This window comes from Neoarius graeffei, chromosome 19 (genome assembly GCF_027579695.1).
Source record: "Neoarius graeffei isolate fNeoGra1 chromosome 19, fNeoGra1.pri, whole genome shotgun sequence".
Lineage (NCBI taxonomy): Eukaryota > Metazoa > Chordata > Actinopteri > Siluriformes > Ariidae > Neoarius > Neoarius graeffei.
Window position 1 is genome coordinate 68,098,175 of NC_083587.1, and position 24,856 is coordinate 68,123,030.

General features: G+C 39.9%; 1 long non-coding RNA gene across 1 annotated transcript; it reads left to right on the forward strand.

The window, feature by feature from the left end:
* Nucleotides 1-4,016: 4,016 nt before the first annotated feature.
* LOC132868038 (uncharacterized) lies at nt 4,017-24,125 on the forward strand. Its single transcript, XR_009650796.1, has 3 exons — nt 4,017-4,467; nt 9,156-9,242; nt 22,478-24,125. It is a non-coding gene; the product is annotated as an uncharacterized LOC132868038 (long non-coding RNA).
* Nucleotides 24,126-24,856: the final 731 nt, after the last annotated feature.

Consider the following 24,856-nt stretch of genomic DNA (forward strand, 5'->3'; position numbering starts at 1 on the left):
TGTGGTGCGGTGTGGTGGAGGCGGTGTGGGTGTGGTGTGGTGCGGTGTGATGGAGGCAGTGTGGGTGTGGTGTGGTGCGGTGTGGTGGAGGCAGTGTGGGTATGGTGTGGGTGTGGTGGAGGCAGTGTGGGTGTGGTGTGGTGTGGTGGAGGCAGTGTGGGTGTGGTGTGGTGCGGTGTGATGGAGGCAGTGTCGGTGTGGTGTGGTGCGGTGTGGTGGAGGCAGTGTCGGTGTGGTGTGGTGCGGAGGCAGTGTGGTGTGGTGCAGTGTGGTGGAGGCAGTGTGGGTGTGGTGTGGTGCGGTGTGGTGGAGGCAGTGGGTGTGGTGTGGTGCGGTGTGGTGGAGGCAGTGTGGGTATGGTGTGGGTGTGGTGGAGGCAGTGTGGGTGTGGTGTGGTGCGGTGTGGTGGAGGCAGTGTGGGTATGGTGTGGGTGTGGTGGAGGCAGTGTGGGTGTGGTGTGGTGTGGTGGAGGCAGTGTGGGTGTGGTGTGGTGCGGTGTGATGGAGGCAGTGTGGGTGTGGTGCGGTGTGGTGGAGGCAGTGTGGGTGTGGTGTGGTGCGGAGGCAGTGTGGTGTGGTGCAGTGTGGTGGAGGCAGTGTGGGTGTGGTGTGGTGCGGTGTGGTGGAGGCAGTGGGTGTGGTGTGGTGCGGTGTGGTGGAGGCAGTGTGGGTTTGGTGTGGTGCGGTGTGGTGTGGAGAGTGAGAGATGCGCAGGTAGCTTCTAGGACATAATACAACAGTGTTTTTAATATAATAATAAGAATAATATTAACAACCACTAATAATAATTAGTAGTAATAGTAATTATAATTGATTATTAATCATTACTACTTATGAATTAGTGATTAATAAGTACTAGGGATTATTCAATGTTATAAAATTTAAGTTATTAAAAATTATTACAAATAATTATTAAAAAGTAGTAATTGGTAGAATACAAACAAATACTCATGGATTATAGATAATTTTTTTAAATAGTGAACATTGATATAAAATAACTGTACTACTACTAATAATAATAAACAATAATACTACTAGTAATACTTGTTAATATTATTATCAGTTCAATTGTTATATCAATGTTCACTATTAAAAACAAATTATTATCCATAATCCATGAATGATTGTATCACTACTACTGCTACTACTAATAATAATTACTACTTTTTAATAATAATTTTAACTAATCTTATAACTCAATTTTATAGCATTTTAATAATCACTACTTATTTATTAGTATAATTTAGTAGTTGATAATAATAACTACTTATTATTAAATTACATTTTGATAATCACTGCCTATTAAGTAGTAATTAATAATACTGAATTATAATAATTGCTACTCAATTAATATAGCTAAGTAGTGATTATTAAAATGTTGTAAAATTGAGTTAAATTTTTTAAAATTATTATTAAAAAAGTAGTTATTTTTATTAGCAGTAATAATACAAACAATTATTCATAGTTATAGATAATAATTAATGATTTTTGAATAATGAACATTGATATAACAATTGCACTGATGATAATTAGTTTACAGTTATTACAACACATTGATTAATATTGATAATGGTTATGAAAGGTGACGGTTGTTTTTCTGTGTTTAATGTAACGCTCTGATGATTGTATGACTGCATAAACAGGTTCATGCTGTTACCTGCTATAATGCAGAAGATACTCGAGAACTTCCTCAGCCAGCTGTATACTGTACGACACGCAGACTGATTTTGCTGTCGGACACAAAATCACACATCAAAGATGATCTTTGGGGATTGAAATAATGCCGGCTAAGGTTGTTCAGCTGGTTCTACTTGCCGTTTATTGTTTTCGTTTTTGAAACGATTCATGGTGTTTTCTCCAGTAAACTCCAGTCTTCTCCTCGCTGCTACAGTAGTTCTGCAGCCCAGAACACACGACTTTGCTTCAGCTGTTTGCATGTCTAACAGTTGCAACTGTGTGCATTCTTCTTAAAGTTAGTAAAAAAACTATTGCAGAAAACAGTTTTAAGTTGTTGTATTTATCATTTTCTTTGCCATGGTACAGTCTTAATTTTTCCATTTAGAGGTCTTGAAAAGGTCTTAAAAGTCTTTAAATTTGTATTTGAAAAATGTGCAGATACCCTGGCCTACCTACGTATGTTGTCCAAATCTACTCTGATTGGCTTACTGTGCCGTTGTCTCGCGTCTCCCCGCCCCACACTAAAGCAGAGTAAAGAAAGGCTGAACGAGCAGCGTGCCAGATGAAAACAGCTTTAATAAAGTAACGCATAGCATTTTATTATAAGTAACGGGAACGGCGTTATAACGATGTAAAAAGTAATTACTCGTTACTAAAAAAAAGTAACGCCGTTTATTTCTAACGCCATTATTCCCATCACTGGTTATAGCTAACAGCTGAGTGACACAGTTTGCAAATCGTTTGCTGTTTGGTGCCTGCATCTTCTCGAAAGCCAAAATACTTCCAAACTTGCGATCTGAATTTTGCTGGGGCCTCTTTAATCTTTATTGCTGATTCAGATTCGTTACTATCAGGAGTATCAGCCATTTTGTAAAAAGTGCCGACTGATTTTCTGTAACAGTCGATCTGATTGGATTACGGTAAACGATTTAGCCAATAAAAAGAAAGGATAGTAAACTGGCGGGAATATGTCTAAACTTCGAACCGAGCCAAAAAATGTCATATCAAATGTCGTATCATGCTCCGAGCCGCAGATTTAAACCGCAGAGTTCGGTGGTCCGCTGAGTACCGTTACAGCTCTATTTGGTTGGTGTTAAAAAAAAAAAGTAAGAGTAAAATAACATTGGTCCTGGAGTAACCTGGAGAAGACCTCTGACCTCCTCAGTTGGTGGCTTTGTTTTAATTAGAGCAGCAGCAGTCATTTTTGTTATTTGTTGTTTTTTTTTGACATTTCAAAAAAGGGGTTGGGGCAATGAAAATAAAATAAAATAAAACTTTGAATTGTCATTACCTTGATTTATGTGTTGCCGTACATTTTGTTTATTTTAGGAGAATGGAATCATTAATATGTAATGGGTATTGGAAGCACATAATCTATACCAGTAACCCTTACTAGGTTTTTTTTAAGGCAATCAGTTTGCATGGTTTTAACAAGTAAGTTAGATCGCTGTTCAAGTAAACACAAGTGGAAAATTCCAAGTTGCTGGAAAAGTCTCATTAGTTGGCCCAACTTAAATAAATTTGTTGATTGGAATACCACCACAGTATATTTCACTTGAAATGATTTAGTTGCGGCGGCACGGAGGTGTAGTGGTTAGCGCTGTCGCCTCACAGCAAGAAGGTCCGGGTTCGAGCCCCGTGGCCGGCGAGGGCCTTTCTGTGTGGAGTTTGCATGTTCTCCCCGTGTCCGTGTGGGTTTCCTCCGGGTGCTCCGGTTTCCCCCACAGTCCAAAGACATGCAGGTTAGGTTAACTGGTGACTCTAAATTGAGCGTAGGTGTGAATGTGAGTGTGAATGGTTGTGTGTGTCTATGTGTCAGCCCTGTGATGACCTGGCGACTTGTCCAGGATGTACCCCGCCTTTCGCCTGTAGTCAGCTGGGATAGGATCCAGCTCGCCTGCGACCCTGTAGAACAGGATAAAGCAGTTACAGATAATGAGATGAGATGATTTAGTTGCTTGTAATACTAATTCTGAGTAGCCTGCACTTAAGAGTACATCTAAATTAAACCGTCAAGTACTCTGTAATTACTGTTTCTACTTTAGATAAACTGAAATGCAAGTTAACTACACTAATTAATCAATTGTTAGTGCAAATCATATTTAACTTTACTTGGTTATTTTAAGGCAATCGGTTTGCATGCTTTCTTTAAGTAAGGTTAACTAATTAGATTTTACAGTGTACAAGTACAATCAAACATAAGTATGTACACCCATCTAATCACCATACACAATCAAATACGGTACATCTGAAATGAGAAGTAGGGAAGGACACGTCACATTTCTATTTCCTCACACTGACCTTCCCTGTAAGAATGCTCTACTTCCCGTAATGGTCAGTCTTCTACAGAGTCCACATGCAGTGTGGACATTCTATTTTTGTGTCCTTTATTTTTTTCCTATTTTAATCTGCTGTGAGGAGACTTTCTTTTGGTGACACTTTTGATTCAATAGTCTTGTCTATTTTCTCGACAGGACCCATACTTAATTTTTTAAAAGCTATTTAGAGGATTTTGTCTAAATACTACATCAACTGTCTGTTTCCTGCCATTGTGCTATCGTCGTTTTCACTGGATTTGGAAAAGATCTGCAATGCATCGTATCCTGATTTTACCATCTGATTCGTTTCACAGTTAGTTCAGTTCTTTTTTTTTTAAAAAAAGACTCTAAAGATCAACATTCAACACAAAGACGATGTTTAGAGAAAACAGAAGTAAAAGAGAGACAGAGAGGGTAAAAGTCTCGGATCTCAGCCATGCCCTGATACCAACATGATGAAAATTTCTCACCGGTAAGTTACCACAAAATTATTGTTCACTAACTGATAGTTATTAATGTCATTTTAGTGCATTTTTAGACGATTTTTTGATCAGTCTACGTCATGGATCACGTGATGGATGGATACGACATACTTCCTGTATAGCTGAAAAAGTGTACACGCTGCCACGCACCATTTCACCGAGCCGTTATTATTTTCAAATCTCTAAAACAATATGGCAAGACCTAATTACATCGACTCTGAGGAAGAAGACAACAGTAGTGGTAAAGTTTCTTTGCCTTCAGACTGGGGTTACTTTAGTTTATTTCTCTCATTTTACTGTGAAGCATGCGTAATACTCAGGAGTCAGGAGGTCATCATGTAGATCTCATTATTATTATTATTATTATTATTATTATTATTATTATTATTATTATCTAACATGCAGATTGAAAAGAGAACTACCATACCAGATCGGTCGGGGCCCAGGTTAACAACGGCCGCCTCTGGTACTGTTGCTCAACAGGGTGCTGGTGGAAAGTGTGCTACTGTTGAGCCAAAACGGAGGAGAAAGAGAAGGGGGAGGCGTGTTAGGAGAGAGCGTGAAAGATGGAAAGGAAGGAGCTTGGAATTGAGGGTAGGAACACTGAATGTGGGAACATTGACTGGCAGAGTGAGAGAGTTAGCAGGTATGATGGAAAGAAGGAAGTTGGACATTTTGTGTGTGCAGGAGACGAGGTGGAAAGGAAGCAAGGCCAAGAACATTGGAGATGGATGCAAGTTGTTTTATTATGGAGTGGATGGAAAGAGAAATGGTGTTGGTGTTGTTTTGAGGGGAGAGTTGGTCAACAGTGTGATTGATGTGAAGAGGGTGTCAGATAGAGTGATAGGCATGAAGTTGGAGATTCAAGGAGTGGTCATCAATGTTGTGTGTGCGTACGCCCCACAGGTTGGATGTGAGAATGAAGAGAAAGAGTCTTTCTGGGAAAAGATGGATGAAGTGGTAGAAAGTATACCAAGGGAGGAGCACGTGCTGATAGGAGCAGATTTCAATGGACATGTTGGCGAGGGAAACAGAGGAGATGAGGACGTGATGGGCAGATATGGTGTAAGAGAGAGAAATGTGGAAGGGCAAATGGTGGTTGATTTTTCAAAGAGGGTGAATTTGGCAATAGTCAATACATACTTTGAGAAGAAAGAGCAGCACAGGGTGACGTTTAAGAGTGGAGGAAGATCTACACAGGTGGACTACATACTCTGCAGAAGGGGAACCTGAGATTGAGAAGAGAGGTAGCAATCTGTGAACAGCAGTACAGGTTTATGCCAAGGAAGAGCACGTTGGATGCAAATTTTTGCTTTAAATGAAGAAGTACAGGGAAGGCCAGAGAAAGCTACATTGTGTGTTTGCAGACCTGGAGAAGGCATACGATAGAGTGCCGAGAGATGAGTTATGGTACTGTATGAGAAAGAGTGGAGTGAATGAGAAGTATATTAGAGTGGTGCAGGACATGTATGAGAACAGTGAAACAGCAGTGAGGTGTGCAGTTGGAACGACTGAATGGTTGAAGGTGAAGGTGGGACTCCATCAAGGATCTGCTTTGAGTCCTTTCTTGTTTGCCATAGTGATGGACAGCTTGACGGATGAAGTGAGGCAAGAGTCACCATGGAACATGATGTTTGCGGATGATATTGTGATATGTGGTGAAAGTAGAAAGGAGGTTGAGTTGGGTTTGGAGAGATGGAGGGATGCATTGGAATGAAGAGGAATGAAGGTGAGCAGGAGCAAAACAGAATACATGTGCATCAATGAGGATGAGAGTGTAGTGAAGATGCAAGGAGTAGACGTAAAGAAAGTTGGTGAATCCAAGTACCTGGGGTCAACTGTGCAGGAAAATGGGGGCTGCGATAGTGAGGTGAGAAAGAGAGTGCAGGCAGGGTGGAGCAGTTGGAGAAGGATTTCGGGAGTCATTTGTGATAGGAAAGTCCCAGCAAAAGTGAAAGGTAAGCTGTATAAGACAGTAGTGAGACCAGCTGTGATGTATGGATTGGAGACCGGACCCTTAACGAAGAGACAGGAGGCAAAGTTGAGGATGTTAAGGTTTGCAATGGGAGTGATGAGGTTGTGCAGGATAAGGAACGAGCACATCAGAGGGACAGCACATGTGGAGAGCTTGGGAATGAAGCTAAGAGAGATGAGGCTGAGATGGTACGGGCACATCCTGAGAAGAGATGCAGAGCATGTTGGAAGGAGAATGTTGAGGATGGAGCTGCCAGGCACACGAAAACAAGGAAGGCCAAAGAGGAGATACATGGATGTGGTGAGAGAGGACATGAAAGTGGCAGGTGTGGTAGAGAAGGATGCGGAAGACAGGGAGCAATGGAGACCAAAGATCCGCTGTGGCGACCCCTAATCGGGAGCAGCCAAAAGAAGATTTATTATTATTATTATAAAATGTGATAATAATAATCACATTTTATAATAATAATAATAATAATAATAATAATGAGGGTTTATTTTACATGTTTTAGCACATAGTGAAATACATGTTTACATTACTGTAAAAATTTGCAATAAAAATAATTATATGTTACATACATTTTATATAAAAATATGGCTTTAATTCAAACTATAAAAATAATTTAATTAAAAAATTTTGAATTTAAAAAGGCCATAGCCGGAAAAAAGCTCCGCTTGTACCTTTCGGTTCTACATCTCGGTAGGGAAATCCTGTCGTTGTTTCATAAAGACCGACCGTGGATCTCCTGTCACCTGGGTGGGACATTAACAGTCTCGATGATGCCTCACACGCTCCTTGGAAAACTTTCTTGCAGATTTCATTCCTCCTTTCGGACAGGATTGGTAGGGAACACTGCGACAGAGCCGTTTTGTAGTCAGCGCCAGGGACGATGATTCTCATAGCACGTTTTTGAACTTGTTCCAATTGTAGATTAAGATGTGACTGAATGGCATTATTCCATACTGGGCACGCGTATTCCATCACTGATCGGATGAGCGTAGAATAGATATTGGCAAGGTGTGCGATTGGAACTCCAGCGCACTTCAGAATCCTTAACATATACAGACGCCTGGAGGCTTTAGTAACAATCTCCTCGATGTTTAGGTTCCACTTCAAATTGTCACATAAAGTGACACCTAACACTTTGTGCGAATCTACTCTTTCAAGAGGCGCACCATTGACTGTTAGCTGAGGCACATCAGGGTCATTTGTGAGGAAAGAGATGCGGAGTTCCTTACATTTCTTCGAGTTAAGGTTCATGGAATTTTCTTTCGCCCAGTTTGTGATGCTGTCGAGATCTGTCTGCAAGGCAGATTGGGAGCTGTGGGGCGCTACTTCAGATATAGTAACGTCGTCTACGTATTTCCAGTAGCTCGATTTTAGGGAAGATCTACATGCTAGGTCATTGACCATCATGAGGAATAGTATTGGACGGAGTTTGGTTCCTTGTGGAACACTGGCATGCACAGGCATGTCCTTGTGGACTGGCCTTTCAGGAAGCCAAACTGATTAGGATCGATATGTTCCTTAATGTCCTCCATGAGCCACCCAACAACAAAGTCCTCGAATACCTTTGATAGGCATGCTGTTAGCGTAATAGGTCGTAAGTCGCTGTCAAAGGAAACAGGTGATGTCTTTGGTATAGGAGAGATATAAGCATCTTTCCACACAGTAGGGAACACACTGGATGAAAGCGACTGATTGAAAATGTAGGTTACCGGCTCGGAAAGTTCAAGGGCAAAGGTCTTGAAAATGCGGTTTGGAATTGCATCAGGGCCACAAACTTTAAAAGGACTCGGAGTCAGCAGCTTTTTGCGGATGATAGGTAGCTCGTCAGGTGCAGGTAAATAGGCACTTAGAAATTCTTGCAATTTGCAAAAAATCCAAATAATTGGAGCTGTTTGAAGATTGATCTGTTTGATTATTGATTATTTTACTGCACCGGGAGCGAGCAGGGCCTTTATTTATTGTTTTTATCCACTGTTAGCCATTAGCATGTTGAGTCACTCGTATGTTGTGATTGAGCTGTCGGGTGTCACTGTGTTCCACAACAATAATCCTGATCTGCACACACCGAGTGTTTTAATAGGAATAAAACAGAAACCAGCGTGAGGCGGTGTGGTCTTATTTATAGCTGTAGTGTCGTAGCGTGGAAGCTGCCGTGTGGACGTCGCCATTTTGGAGTAAATCAGCCAATATTCCTTTTAGTCAGTAACAGTCCTCCGTGTTTATATACAACTGAAGCACCAAATGAAGCTGAATGTAATTTATAGCAACACAACATTTAATCAGGTTCAGGATCACAGACAGAACAAAAACGGTAAAAAACACAAACAAACAAACAAACAAACAAACAAACAAACAAACAAACAAACAAAAAAGCATGTTCAAATATTAATAGTTTAAAACTATTCATCTTTTCCACTTTTCAAATATTTTTGATGTTGATTTCATGACTTTTTAATGTTTTACAGTTTATTGCGTTGTTCTCTTGTAGAATTCACTTTCTTTTTGTTTCTTCTTCTGCTTTCAAAATTTTGGATTTTAATTTTTTGTACTTGAGCGATAAAATAAAGGATAATTAAACCCCCTCCCCTCCCCCCACTAGCCTTTAAAAGCATTGGGGATGGAAACATCTCCATTTAGCTGTAGATACATTAATGATTTTATTAAACCAGGAATCATTAATATCGTTTGTTTTAGGTGGCTGTTGTCCAGATGTTTACCCTGTGATCCGCAGATGTGCATCTTGGGCCTGGATGATGTTTTTGACCTTATTCAAGCGCCAAGGTTCGTCACTCAAAACTTAATATTTCTTTAAAATAATGAGGATTTTGCGTAAAACAGCTGCAGTGTTATAAACAGCATCCATAACCATGTACAGGTTATAACTTTGTAATAAACATTGTGTAATGTAGGTTTACTCTCCACAGAGCCACATATGGCTTTACTGAGGAATTAATTAACTTCATTAATTTATAACATATTTATAACTAATTTATTTTTTAAAACAATATTTTATTAAGTTTTTAGATATAAGAAAAACATACAAATAACACTGACCACAGCAATAGCAATAATGTATAAATGTACTCTACAACAAAACAACCAAAAGATCAAAAGAAAAATAAATAAATAAATAAATAAATAAATAAATAATGCAAATAAGACAGTAGTAACAGAAGTAAATAAAAGCAAAGCCAATAAATAACTGAAAAAGCAGCAGCAATGGTAACTTGAAGATCTCAAGTTATTCTCATCCTCCAAAAATTCCAAAAAAGGTTTCCATACTTTAACAAACTGTTTTCTTTTCCCTCTAACAATATAGGTAAGTCTTTCCAATGCAAGATATGTTGCAATCTTTTTCAACCATAACTTTACACAGGGCAATCAGTCTTCGAGCTTGAAGAAGCCCAAAGTCAGTCAGTACTGATTTGTTTAGAATTGACAACCAAATTTACAGGGTATATACACAGGATACAAAGTTTGGCTTGCAGGGGAACATTCTTAGGCTGCATCCACACGACAATGGCAACGAGATTTTTTTAAAAAAATATCGCGTCCACATGGGCAACGGATCAGTAAAATATCAGGTTCATATGGCAACACAACGCTTGCTGAAAACGATGCAATACACATGCCACACCTCTACGTGCGCTGTAAGACGGTCCCATTGGAGACACCAGAACAATAGAAGAAGTAGACGCATGCGCATAAACCCCTTCTTCTGTAGCATTAGCCATATAAAGTTTTGATTATTAATCAGTAGCGTAAAACAAAAGATGCAGAAAGAGGAATGAATGGGGGTAGATGGAAGCCGGTATGCCAACATTCTGATATCCTCCAGAATTCTTTAATGGTCTGGAATAAATTGAATGCTACACGTTGATGGATTACTTTGTTCTTCTACGCCCTTTTTGAGGAATGTATTGTCGGACTTAAACCAACATCTGAAGAGGTGAGATCGCTCCTTTTTTTTCCCTATTTTTGCTGGCGGGATTGTTTTTGTTTTTGGAAAGCGCACGGGCGGTGCGCGGTTTGGTACTGCTTCCGCAGTGTTTGGACTAAAGACTCTGCCCTAAGGGCTATTCTCTCTCTCTCTCTCTCTCTCTCTCTCTCTCTCTCACTTTGCACCATTACACAATAAATATTCACAGTGAAAATATTTTGTAAGCGCGTTTCATGAACCAAGTTATAGGATTTGTTGACAACTCACATCGAGTTCGTTACACTTCTACCCGGCGTGAAGCACTCACAGTCATGTGGTTGTGACGCCATCGTAAACAAATCCGTTCTACTCATCCAGACGACTTCGCAACGGCGCCATTGCCAGATTTTTCCACTCTGGAACCCGTTCTCAAAAGATTTCGTTTTGGGGCACCCAAAACACCGGTGCCGTGTGGACGCCAGGCCGAAACGATAAACAATTTTATCAGATTCACCTGAATCCGTTGCCATGTGGACAGGGCCTTAGTCACCATCTGTGAAATGGCTCCCATCACACTCTGCCAAAATGATTGTCCTATTGAGCATTCCCAAACACAATGGAACAATGTTCCTTTTTCCTCTAAACACTTACAACAAATATCTGGAATATTAGGACAGATTTTATTCAGTTTTACTGGAGTGATATAAGTTCACATTAGCCATTTATATTGGAACAATTTCAATCTTGTAGTAACTGTATTTTGCTGTGCCTTTAAGCATGCCATTTCCCAGTGTTCTTCAAGTATATCCTCTCCAATATCAGCTTTCCATGCTTCTAATCTGTCTTTGGATGATTCCTTTTCATGAGATACCAAAGTCCCATAAAACAAAGATACTAGACCCCTTTTAGCCAGATTTGTAATGATTAGATTTTCAAGATTTGTCCAAGGTGGCTCAAACATTACACAGTAAAAAATGGAGTGTCAATATTGCAGTGTAAACCTATTTTCCTCTGGATAGAGTAGCTATAACACTATGCAGAGTAAAATCGTCTAAATGGTAGTGTCAAAAGTGAGAGTTAATTCCCACTTGCACACAACGACAAAATCTACTCTGCAGGGTGATGATTCCCCGCGAAAATACAATATAGAGTCAGATTAACTCTGAAAATCTTACACTATCTATAGTGTTAAATATTTTTACACACCTCATTGTTAATTTTGACACAAAATAGAGTAAAATTCACTCTAAAAATCTTACACTGGCTATAGAGTAAATTTTACACTGATTTTGAGTGGGACCAAATGTTATCTGACAGAGAGTTAAATTCAACTCTTAAAGAGTAAAATTGACACTATGATTTTTACTGTGTAGGTCTTTATTTTTTGATGATATAAAATGTTTCAGTTGTAAATATTTGAAAAAAAAATTTTTTTTTTGGGTATATCATGCTCCTTACATATTTGCTCATAGGTAAGTAGTTTGCCATTTCTGTATAGGTTCCCTACACATTGCACACCTTTTGGTTGCCCAAAGCTTGAAGCCACCATCATTTCTACCTGGTGTAAAATCATTGTTTCCCCATATAGGAGAAAAACGAGATAAAGCAGGGATGTCTCCAATATGCTGGTGTACACGATACCAAATGTCAATGATATTTTTAAGAAAAGGATTCTTTGTCTTTTTTTTTCTTCAATGTTTTAAGATCTACTGAATATAGATGCAGCTTGAGGGGTAGTTCTGATGTAGTTGTTTGCTCAATATTTACCCAAGCTGGAAGAATATCTAAGCTAAAATAAAATGAAGCAGAGTGTAATTGAGCAGACCAGTAATACCACCGCAGATTTGGAAGACGAAGGCCACCTCTCTCATACGGCAAGTAAAGCAACTTCAGTCGCAGCCTAGCTTTTTTATTGTTCCAAATGAATTTAGCAAGAATGTTATTAATTTTATCAACAAAAAAAAACACTTGGGAAGTGGGAGTGACTGAAAAAGGTGCAGGAATTTTGGCAGTATATCTCATCTCATCTCATTATCTGTAGCCGCTTTATCCTGTTCTACAGGGTCACAGGCGAGCTGGAGCCTATCCCAGCTGACTACGGGCGAAAGGCGGGGTTCACCCTGGACAAGTCGCCAGGTCATCACAGGGCTGACACATAGACACAGACAACCATTCACACTCACATTCACACCTACGCTCAATTTAGCGTCACCAGTTAACCTAACCTGCATGTCTTTGGACTGTGGGGGAAACCGGAGCACCCGGAGGAAACCCACGCGGACACGGGGAGAACATGCAAACTCCACACAGAAAGGCCCTCGCCGGCCACGGGGCTCGAACCCGGACCTTCTTGCTGTGAGGCGACAGCGCTAACCACTACACCACCGTGCTACCAGCAGTATATCCATTTTTATTATATTACTCTGACCGATCATAGAAATTGGCATTACTGTCAAGCAGTTTAATCTATTTATGTTTTCTGTTAGTGAGTCATAATTTGAAGATACAGTAGTTTTGATTTCAGGTGTAATTTTAATGCCTAAATAAATAAAACCGCTTTTTGCATTTGTAAACGGTGTCTTTATAGTTGGTGTCTGATGTTCATTTTTATTTAGAAATAATAGTGATGACTTAGAGAAGTTTATTTTATATCCAGAGAACTCTCCAAATTTTTGAATTAATGTGATTAGACTTGGAATACTATCCTTGAGCCTGGTCAGAAAAAGGATAACGTCATCGGCATACAAAGATATCTTATGTTCTTATTCACCTATCTGGATGCCCGCAAGGCCATCATGGGCTCTGACAGCCATAGCGAGAGGTTCAGTAGCTAAAGTGAATAGCATCGGTGATAGTGGACAGCCTTGTTGGGTTGAACGCTGTAAGTTGAATGGTTTTGAGACAACACTATTGGTCAGAATCTCTGCTACTGGGTTTGTATAGAGAACATGAATCCATCTAAGGAATCCCTCTCCAAATCCGAATCGTGGTAGCAACTTAAAAAGATAGCGCCATTCTATTCTGTTAAATGCCAGTACCGCTGTATCTTTATCACCAGCTTTTTCATGTAATATATTAAGGACTCTTCTGATGTTATGGAAACCTTGATGATTACATACAAACCCATTCTGATCATTATGTATAAGTTTAGGAAGGTGTGGATCTAATCTTCTTGCTAGCATTTTACAAAGTATTTTAGTGTCACTACACATCAGACTGATTGGCCTAAACGATGAGCACTCTGTGGATGGTTTGCCTGGTTTTTGGATGAGGATTATCATAGCTAGTCTCATAGTGGGTGGAAGAGTTCCTTCCTGGAAGCATTCTTTAAACATATTTAGAAGTGGCTCTACTAATTTAGTATTAAATGTTCTATAAAACTGTATAGGCAACCCATCAGATCCAGGTGCCTTACCACTATTCTTATTTCGGATAGCTTCTGACAACTCCTCGGCTGTTATATTCCTATCCAATTCATTTTTTATGTCGTCAGATAATGACTGAAACTGAAGCTGATCAAGAAATGTTTCCTGTGCATCAGAGTCTTGGTTGCATTCTGATCTATGTAGGGATTCATAAAAATCTTTGAAACATATATTTATCTCTAGTGGGTCTATTGTTAGATTCCCTTGCGGTGTCCTAATACTATTTATTGTTCGGTCAGTTTGTTGTTGTTTTTATTCTCCAGGCTAAAAGTTTTCTAGCCTTCTCTCCTTGATCATGGTAGCCTTGTTTCAACCACATTAAACTTTTGGCACCTTCATCAGTGGACATTTTATTATATTTAGCTCTCAATATAATCAATTCCTTTTGTTTTAAAGGATCATCTTTTGTATATAGGTCATTTTCCAATATTTTGATTAGATTTTCCAAATTTTCCATTTCCATTTTATAGTGTTTTGTTTTATAGCTGGTGTAACTAATAATCTCTCCCCTGATGAATGCTTTAAATGCTTCCCATCTGATACAAGCACTAGTTTCATCAGTATTTAGTGCAAAGAAGCTGTTTAATTTTAGAGCCAGTAGTGTGAACAAAAGCTTGGTCTTGCAGCTATCTCGCCTGGAATCTCCAATTAGGTGGGCTATGGACAACTTTGCCAATTTGGATTTTGAGTGATACAGCAGCATGGTCACGTATTATGATACCATTATACCAACATTCGCTAACCTTGGGTAAGAGTTCTCTGGAAATAATGAAATAATTGATGCGGGAATGTGATTTTATATGTACTTGAATAACAGGAATAATAATTTTTATCAGGATTCCGTTCTCTCCAAACATCCACTAGATTAAGGTCTTCTATAAATTGTTTCAGTAATTCTCTAGTTTGAGTTTTACCTGTGTCATGGCCTGTTGAACGATCTATTGTTGGATTTAAAGCACAATTGAAGTCCCCTCCTAAAATAAAAAATCCGTTCATGGTAGACAAGCCAAGAACGATTTTCCTAAAGAAACTGGGGTTATTGTCATTGGGACCATAAATACTCACTAGGTTCCATGTCATTGATGCGTTATTGTCCAATGCAATATCCTATCTTCCACCAGGGTCTCGTATAGTTTTAATAATCGGCAATGGCATTGTCCGGTGAATAAGGATAAGCATGCCCCTTGCATAATTATTATAACATGCATATACTGTAGTACTTGGCCAGGCCATCTGCTCTGTACACACTTTAAGTCTGTAATTGTCAGGTGAGTTTCCTGCAAAAATATGATTTTAGATTTGAGATGTCTAATCCTACTCATAAATTGTTTTAATTTTGTTATTTTCCGAAGCCCCCTGACATTCCAGCTTGTTATTTTTATGTTAGATGTGTTACAGTTATGATGCATAAGGATCTGTACAAAAGAAAAGAGGAAAAGAAGAGGATGCTGCAGAAAGAAAAGAAAAAAAAACAAAAAAAACCCCAAAACCCATACATATACACATACCTGAGGAGACATGAACAACATCCTCCCACAACAATGTGAACCCCTGAACCCTCCCCCCCCCCATCTCCCTCCAAAACCTGTAACATCTGTAGGACTTGATGCTGATCCACATAACTGAGGAGCAGCTTCACTGGTAAACCTATCCCAGGCAGACCATGAATGATGTCCACAAACCATGCAGCCAGAAAAACCACAAAACAATACCCCTAACTGAATGGTTATTGCAACTAAACATGTCAAACAAAAAGAGCAGAGTAGCTTAATAATAATGAGAATAACAGAAACCAAAAATGGTTCTTTCTTTATGTAGTTTAAAAATTGTATTTGTTGAACGATACACCTCAAGCAAGTAACAGTAAACTTAAAACTTCTAGGCCCTTTATACAATATTTAAGTGTAGCCCTCCCACACATGACCAGGCTCATTATTTTATTTTGTCTAGGAGGGTATGAAGAATATTCACTATGGGAAGGCACATCAAGCTTGTAGAAAGCACCATATAACTTTAGGAACTCTCATGGTTTTAAAGCAAACATTTACCCTCATCCACACACCTTGTGATCATTATATATACACAGACACCGTTATAAATTTGTCATAGAAAGAAGCGCCCCCTTTTGGATTGGCATGAACTTATCACAAAGAACAATACATTCACAATCATGAAAGGAGATAGTCATCTTAACAATGATATTTACTTTGACCCAATGTTATATCCTATTAATCAGAATGAAGTTTATGTTTTACATAGGCACTACATAAGGTAACATTGGACAGAAAATACAGACCAAACTTCTCTAGTCCTTTTCTCCAACATTTACGGTAATGGCCTATCAAAAGGCATCAGCTGATTGACCCGACATGTAAACAAACCACATTATCCATCTATGTTAGCGTCCATAGAGTTTAAAGTTAAGCCTTGGAAATAACTGGGCTAAATTAAATTATAGTCCCCTCGTGCACCATATCTCTCCAACATTTATTTAGTGCAGTGCATCGTCAACAGGCATCAGCTGATTCTCTGTTTGCAAACAAACCCATGCCGTCTCTTCAGAGTCTGCGATGAAATTTCTCTGCATCCTCCGGTGACGAGAAGAGGTGAATCTTGCCGTTATGGAGTACTCTCATTCTGCATGGATTTTGTTGAAACCCTCGGAAGGAGCCGGCATCAATAAACAGCTTCTTAACTGTGTTGAATTCACGTCTCTGTCTCATTGTCTCAGTGGAGAAGTCTTGGGCGAAGGAGAGTTTGTTTCCTTTGTGTTTGATGTCATGCACTTTGGAGCAGTGGAAAACAAATTCCCGGTCCTGGAACTTCAGGAAACGTATGAGGACTGCTCTGTCTTGGTTTGGTTTTGCCAGGCCCAGTGTACGGTTAGCCCTTTCCAGCGTGATGGATTTATCAGTACCCAGCCAGCCCGGCAACATCTCTTGCACGTAATCCAACAGTTGTTGGCTTCCCTCTTCTCCCTCTCTGAGTCCAAACATTCGTAAATTCTTCCTCCGATTGTGATTTTCCATGTCTTCAATTTTGGATTCAAGGTATATGATCCGTCCTGAAGCTTTACTAAGCTCCGCCATGCTAGTCTCCAACTTCTCTTCTGTTGACATGATGCGTGTTTTGGCTTCCTCCATCTGTGCAATATTGGATGCTACATCTCACTTCACCTCATTCATGTTATTTTCTAGAGCCTCAACGGAGTTGGCCATCCTGCAGAGCCGACCGTCTATACCGTCCAGTTTGGAACCAAATCCCCTGAACTCTGCATGAAGTGTCTTTAGCTCTGTTAATACGTCGGCTATGCTAGCTTGGTCCATGCTAGCCTGCTCCTCATTCCCTATTATCGGCTCATTTTTCTGCTTTTGCGAATTTCTTGCACGCTTGAAAATATCACTCTCCTTGTTCGACGTGGTTTTTGACATGGTTGCTGTTGAACTAGTAAATATAACTCAGGGATTTATATTAAATTCTGCGAGGTTGTGTGGAGCAATCAAATCACGCCGCCATCTTGGTCTAAGCCCCGGTGAAGTCCCATAACTTATTATTATTGAACTGTACTGCAATGGCCCTGAGGTGGGATCGATGCAATGAACAACAACAATTTATAATGCACAAAATTCTTGGACATACCCAAGCTTTCAACTCCTTCAGGAGCCTTCATCAGGGATGGGAAGTGATGTCATCCCTTTGAGCATGTAGTGCACATGACTGATAAAATAATGTCCCAAACTGCTGGTAGGTGATACCTCCCCCCATCCTAATCCGAATGGCCCCCTTCACGCCCCATCTAAACCAATCTAAATCTTGATCCAATATCTTGACATTGTCCAAATCAAATTTGTGTCCCTTATAATGTTTGTGAATGTGTTGGGAGACTTCAGAAGATGTAGAGCTGGGTCTGCAATGCTCCATACATCTTGTTTTGAGCGTCCTTTCAGTCTCACCAACGTAAGATGCACTACACCTGGCCTCGCCAACACGGTGCCCGCGGGCACCAGGTAGCCTGCCGAGAGCCTGGGAGGTGCCCGTGATGGAAGTTCTAAAAATAGCCAGTGACTACTGCACTGTTCAAATCATATTTGGTAATCTTTAAAAAAAATATTATTTTTATTGTTTTCATGTTTTAAGATGCCTTGAAGTTTAATCCAGAAGTATTTTCTAAAAATCCCCCTAATATTTTTTAAATTAAAATAGACACCTAATGTAGATAATTTTCTTTGCTGGGTCAAAGTTTAGCCCACTATGCCAGCGCGCCAATTCCCCTTTGCATTCAGTCCTCAGTCATTAGCCTGCCAATCGATAGCGATCAACACAGTGCGATAAGTAAAGGTAGTTTTGTAAAAGTGTTTAAACGTGATGCTGGAGAGCAAGAAAAAGAAGACTTATCACTTTCAGGATGAATGGGAGAAAGAGTTCTTCTTTACTCAAGTTGGTGAACGTTGTGTGTGTCTGATCTGTGGAGCTGCCGTAGTCTTGGCTAAGAGACACAATGTGGAGAGACATTTTTCTACATGCCACAGAACGTTTGATGCTAGCTACCCTCCAGGGAGCGCATTACGTGCTCAAAAGACTTGTGACCTCAAGGCGGCTTTGGGTAGACAACAGTCTTTTTTCACCAAGCCGGCAAAGCAATCAAAAGCGGCTACAGAAGCTTCCTTCAGAGCAGCACACTACCTGGCTAAGCACAAAAAGGCATTTTCGGACAGAGAGGTGGTCAAAGGGGTGATGTCAGTGGTTGCAGACACTTTGTTTAAAGATCACAAGAATGGGAAGGAGATCTTCGCTGCCATCGCGGATGTTCAGCTAAGTGCCAACACCATCGCCAGGAGAGTATCAGCAATGTCCACTAACTTGGTGAAACAGCTGAATGGTGACATGAGTACATGCAGGTACTTTAGCATCCAATGTGACGAGTCGGTGGATAAAACTAGCACGGCGCAGCTGATGTTCTTCGTCAGAATGGTGTTCAGTGATTTCACTGTGAAGGAGGAGATGCTTACTTTGCTGCCCCTGAAAACCACAAGGGCCGTTGACCTCTACGAGGCCATTTCACAGAGAAAAACATCCCACTTCAAAAGTTGGTATTGGTAACTACCGACGGAGCCCCCGCGATGACCGGCCGTCATTCTGGTCTTATTGCACACTGCAGAAGCAATCCAGATTTTCCCTGTTTCCTCAGTTACCACTGTATCATCCATCAGCAGGCAATTTGTGCCAAAGTGATGGGTTTTGATGATGTCATGACTCCGGTAGTGAAGATTGCCAACAGTATCCGTGCGAATGCCACACAACACCAGTCATTCAAACTTCTTCTGGAGGAGCTGTCAGCCGAGTACGGTGACCTCTTGCTGCACACAGAGACACGATGGCTCAGCAGAGGTCGAGTTCTGCAGCGCTTTTTTTCACTTCTGGATAAAATCAAAGAGTTCATGGAGTCCAGAACACTACTTTGCTCCAGGACACTGAATGGGTAGCCTGGGCCCACCCATCCTAAGTGTGACGCAACACGAGGGCCTGTTGCTAGCTTAGTGTTTTGCTGGGATTCGAACCTGGTTCGCTGGTGTGATAATCCAGCAAACCCCCACTAGGCCACCAGGGGGATGACTCAAATGCAGAGGCGTGAGGCAGAAGTAGAAAAAGTATCAAAAGGTTTATTTACAATATTTTCAAAAAAATCCAAAAAGTATAATCCAAAACGCTCAGAAGATCTTAAGGGAAAAAATAAAAAATCCAAAAGTTCAAAGTCAATACAAAACCCAAAAAAACTAGAAAAGAAAAGGCAAAAGTACCAAACGCTCAGAAGATTCACAAAGTCAAAAAACAAAATCCACAAAGTCCAAAAGAAAGCAAAAATACAAAGAACACAAGGACATGGACGAGGAAGTCGGAACAGAGGTAACTGGAGTTTAAGCATAACAGCACAAAGACTCCGTGACAAGAGGACTGAACTCAGGGGTATAAATACACAAACTAAATTGGAAACAGCTGACACTAATGAAAACAAGCAATCAACACCAACCCAAAACACAGGACACAGTGGCGACCTCTAGAGGCCAAAACAAACATAGACAAAAAAAGGAAATAACAGTGGCCTCTAGAGGCCAAAACAGTCCCAGTCCTAACACTTAGTCTGGCAAGGCAAGCTGTCTACAGCTCTTCCAAGCTCCCGAAAAATCGGGAGCCAATCAACTTTGAGCATCTCCAACGGCCCTGGGTAGAGGCGTGTTCAAGGCAGTGACGTAGTAGAACTGCGACCGGAAGCCATAGATTGTTTACAGAATCTATGCCGGAAGCGCTTCATTCACTAGAAACATTACGAACATGGAGCAAGTTCTCATTGAAAACGGAGCAAAGAGCAGCCCTGGAGGTATTTATTGAAAGGAAGGACGTTTTCGCCTTGCTCCCGACCGGCTTCGGTAAGAGTTTAATCTACCAGTTAGCCCCGTCGCGTCACATACGTCAGAGGAAAGAGTGATGTGATTGGTTTAAGCTTCGTCACAGCCTTTTCTGGCTTCGACCAGTAGCAAACTGAGGCATTTCAGGGAGGCGGGTCAACCACGCACTTTGGGAAACGGTTGGGCTTAATATCTTTGCCAGACCAAATGCTTGCAGAACTTTGAAGTCGCGTTAGCCAGACTACTGAGTGGGTGCTTGACGTTGCCTTTCTGACAGACATCACAAGGAAACTGAATCACTTGAACTGTGAACTGCAAGGCAAAGGTAAGACTGTATCGGACATGATCAGTGCTGTGAACGCGTTCAGAGCAAAGCTGAACATTTTCTCTGTGCATTTGCAAAGTAAGAAATTCCTGCACTTTCCATCTGTGCAGTCAGTTTTGAATGGAAATGCCCCGGCATCTGTAGCCTTAGACGGGGCTGTAGAAAAGTACACCCAGCTAATATCTAGACTTGGGCAAGAGTTTGAAGAAAGATTTCATGACTTTGATAAACTGCAGACTTGTGTTGCATTCACTGCTAATCCTTTCATGCAATGTGACATCACATACATTTCTGAACAACTCGGTGAAGTATTCAACTTGAATGCTGATGAGATTGAAATGGAAATCATTACGTTGCAAAACGACGTTACTCTCAAAGCCCACCAGGGATCCTCAAACTTTTCTGGTATCTTGTGGACTCAGAAAAATACAAAGGTGTGCACACAGTAGCCTTGAAAGTTGCATGTCTGTTTGGTTTGATGTATCTCTGTGAGTCAGCTTTTTCTCACATGAATTTCATTAAAAACAAACACAGAACTTGCTTAACTGATCTACAGCTTGAAGATTCACTCAGAGTTGCTGTGCCAAGCTACAGCCCTGACTACAGGGCACTGGTGGACCCAATGCAGTGCCAGGCTTCCCACTAGGAGCCATTCGCATGCAAAAATCAATGCATGAAATGCATTTTAAAACTTAGAAGAGAAAAGAATATTAAGAGAATGAGTTCTTGAATGTTATGAATCTGCAATAAGGTGAAATCATTTAAGGATGCAGTTAAGAGTTTCAACTTGTATGCTGTGTTAGAAGTGCAAGCGTTCTATTACTGTTGCAGCGCAGTTTTCTAAGGAATTGATTTTGAATAGTTTTAACTTTCACAGAACTGTTGTGTGTTGAAAAGGGAAAATTATAACCTTTTATTATTGTGCCTTTGGCATTTCCAGACCTGTTTTTATGTAACAGCTGTTAATTGCAGTGAGAATATCAGAATGTTTTTTTTGTGTGTGTGTATAATTCTAAAAGAGGGCAAATGTACTTTCCCAACATGAGATTACAACAAAATATGTTCATTATCATCATAATTAACTTATTAGCATTAGCTAATAAGAGTTAGCATAATTAAACTTTGGAATTTGCAAAAAAGTTGGTAATTCCTAAACAGTATTGATATGTTGAGATTATGATTATTCATAATTAAAATGTTCATGTTAAAATGCCAGTTTCTATTTCTTGATTGTTAATTAAAAGCACATAATTCTACATAGTCTTATTTTAAAGGGATGTTAAGCCTTTTATTTTAAGTAAATTATTTTGAATGACTAGCCATCCATATAGTTTTTCATCCTTTGGATAGCCCTCAGTCCCAGAAAAGCTGGAGACCCCCGCACTACACTGTTCCGTGACACTTCCTTCACATTTAATACACCAGGTCACAGCGTTCACTTGTAGGGGGAGGGTCTTTAGGTCTCTCCAACAACTGCCGTAAGGTGTTAGTTGGTTTAAAGTGGACCTGAACCGCATATTCCTTCAACACACATCACAAGTTTTCCGAAAGGTCTTTCACATAGGGCAAAGTTATATAGGACACACATTTAGGTTTATCCGTAGACTCCACACCAGTGTCTTTCCTCCTACGCACTTTGGTGTCCACCAGCTGACGTGCCCAATTTGGGTAACCACAGCCCTTAAGGGCCTGTTGGACATGTTTACCTCCTTAGTCCTTTCTTTAGGGTTGGCCACCACCATCTTAGCCCTATGGAAAAGGGTTCTAACCACCCCTAACTTTTGTTCCAGTGGGTGGTTAGAGGAAAAGTCTAAATACTAGTCCGTATGCATCTGAAGTATTTAATGATCACTATTATTATTATTATTATTATTATTATTATTATTATTATTGCTGTTATTTGATGTGTATTAAAGAATAAAAACTCCTATCTCTGTTTATAGGTGATGGTGTGAAACTCTCAGTTGAGGAAACCACACCAGCTCGGCTTCACAGCTCGGTGCATCCGTTCTGAAGTCCAGAGCAGCATCTGCTTGTTTACAACTGGTCCGTTTCGAAAGATGAACAATCCATCCTGGTTTCCTGCAATGTTTTGAGCCGGAGAAAAAGAGAAATGAAGCTTGTCCTATCTGTAGTTATCCACATGGGACAATCATGATGTTGAAACTGATGGTACTGTTTACATTGTTGAAATAAACACTGATCAAAATGCTTGTTACGAACATTTACAAAACTCTGATTCTTAATTTCATTATGACGGTAAACTATAAATACTGTTATTTTATCATGTTAAAACGGACAAAGAGCAACAAAGCAGCACATTTTCTGTTGCTGGCACATTTGCTTAATCCCCACACTGTATTTTATAATAACACTTTACATTAATGTTCATTTAACTCACAGGATTAGCTTTAGCAGTAAAACACCATCAGCTGTATCGTCACGTCAAGTTTATTTTTATAGCACTTTTAACAACAAACACTGTTGCAAAGCCGGTTTACAGAAAATTAAAAACTTTAAACATGAGCTAATTTTATCCTTAATTTATCCCCAATGCTTTTATATCTTTTAGGGTCCATGTCTTTTAGGGACTGTTGAAAATCACCATTTTTATCGTAATTATTCAATAGTTACATTAATAAAGTTCCAACAAAACCAGTTCAATCACCTCAGTGATCTGGCTGTGCTATTATTTACAAAATTCTGGAGAAGTTAAGTACAGCAGGTATGTGTATAAAAATAACCATGTAGTAATATCTAATTTACATGTCAATCCTGAGACCAAGATGCTGAACCTCTTCTGCTCCTCGGACCTGCCTGATCCATCCTGTTGCCCTGTGTCTGGTTGGAGTCTCATCGCATCACTCCTGTGGAGGACGGCCCCATGTGGACAGTTGAAAGTCACACCTGGAGGACGCTCTGGACTCTTACAGTAATGCTTTTATGGCTGAAGACTACAGTTGACTTGCTAACTTTAGGACTGCAGTTGTCATGAACAGTTTTGCACTCAAGTTTCCATCAATGAAGAGTTTATAACATCAACGAAACTGACTTCATGTTAAAACTGTTATCATATTGTCTCTTATCACCCAAATGAGGATGGGTTCCCTTTTGAGTCTGGTTCCTCTCAAGGTTTCTTCCTCATGTCATCTGAGGGAGTTTTTCCTTGCCACCGTCGCCACAGGCTTCATCATTGGGGATAGATTAGGGATAAAATTAGCTCATGTTTTAAGTCATTCAAATTCTGTAAAGCTGCTTTGCGACAATGTCTGTTGTTAAAAGCGCTATACAAATAAACTTGACTTAATTATAGATTATTAGACTTTGATTTCATCAAAATCAGAGAAATGGTGATCAAATACCTCACTAAAATAAATATCTTTGGTGAATCTTCATTTCAGAAGCTATCTCAGATCATTACCTTCTTTAAAGTGTGTTTGAGTCACATGCCCTTCGTTGTGGTTCCACATCAAGCATGCAATCACATCAGTTACTGCAGTTTTATTAAAAGGTTTTAGCAACCTTGATTACTTTGACAAGTTGACAAGAACATTGGGACGGATAAAAAGTATATTTTTTTTATTACTGAAATTTCACATCATACAGAAAATAGACTTTCTATTAAAACTGCAATTGATTTTATAATAGTTAATAAAATAAACCCCAAAAACAGTGTTGGACTGAATCACTTCCTGTTTATTGGAGTTGAATGGATGAATCAGGAGTCGAAGAGAGTCAGTAATGTGGGGGGAGGGGTGGGAATCATTTAATTTAATTTATTAGCTTTGCCATAGGAAGATCTATCTATCTATCTATCTATCTATCTATCTATCTATCTATCTATCTATCTATCTATCTATCTATCTATCTATCTATCTATCTAGTTACACCTGCTGGCTCAAGGCAAGTGCAACATGAAGGGAGACCACACCAAGTAGTACATTCGATATATCAATATTTATTTAAATAATGAAAGAACGTCAAAAATACATCAAAGTGTAATGTGTTATAGTGTGAATACAAGTAAATTAACCAAACCAAAATGAAGGAGGAAGCTCCCTCTTGCCTTCTTGGGAGACCTTTTATAGGCCAAGCCCCCATTATCTGTAATCATCCACACCTGGACCAGTCACCTATTGATTGCACCTTAAGCAACACACGGACCAGGGTGGAGCTAAAGACACCCCAAAACAGACAGGGTCGTAACACCCCCCCTCCTTAAAATAGAGACACACCTCAGTGAGTCTCTACACAATTTAACTAAACAGAAAACTAAATATCCATATATAGAACATACACAACAGAGCACAGTGAAAAAACCA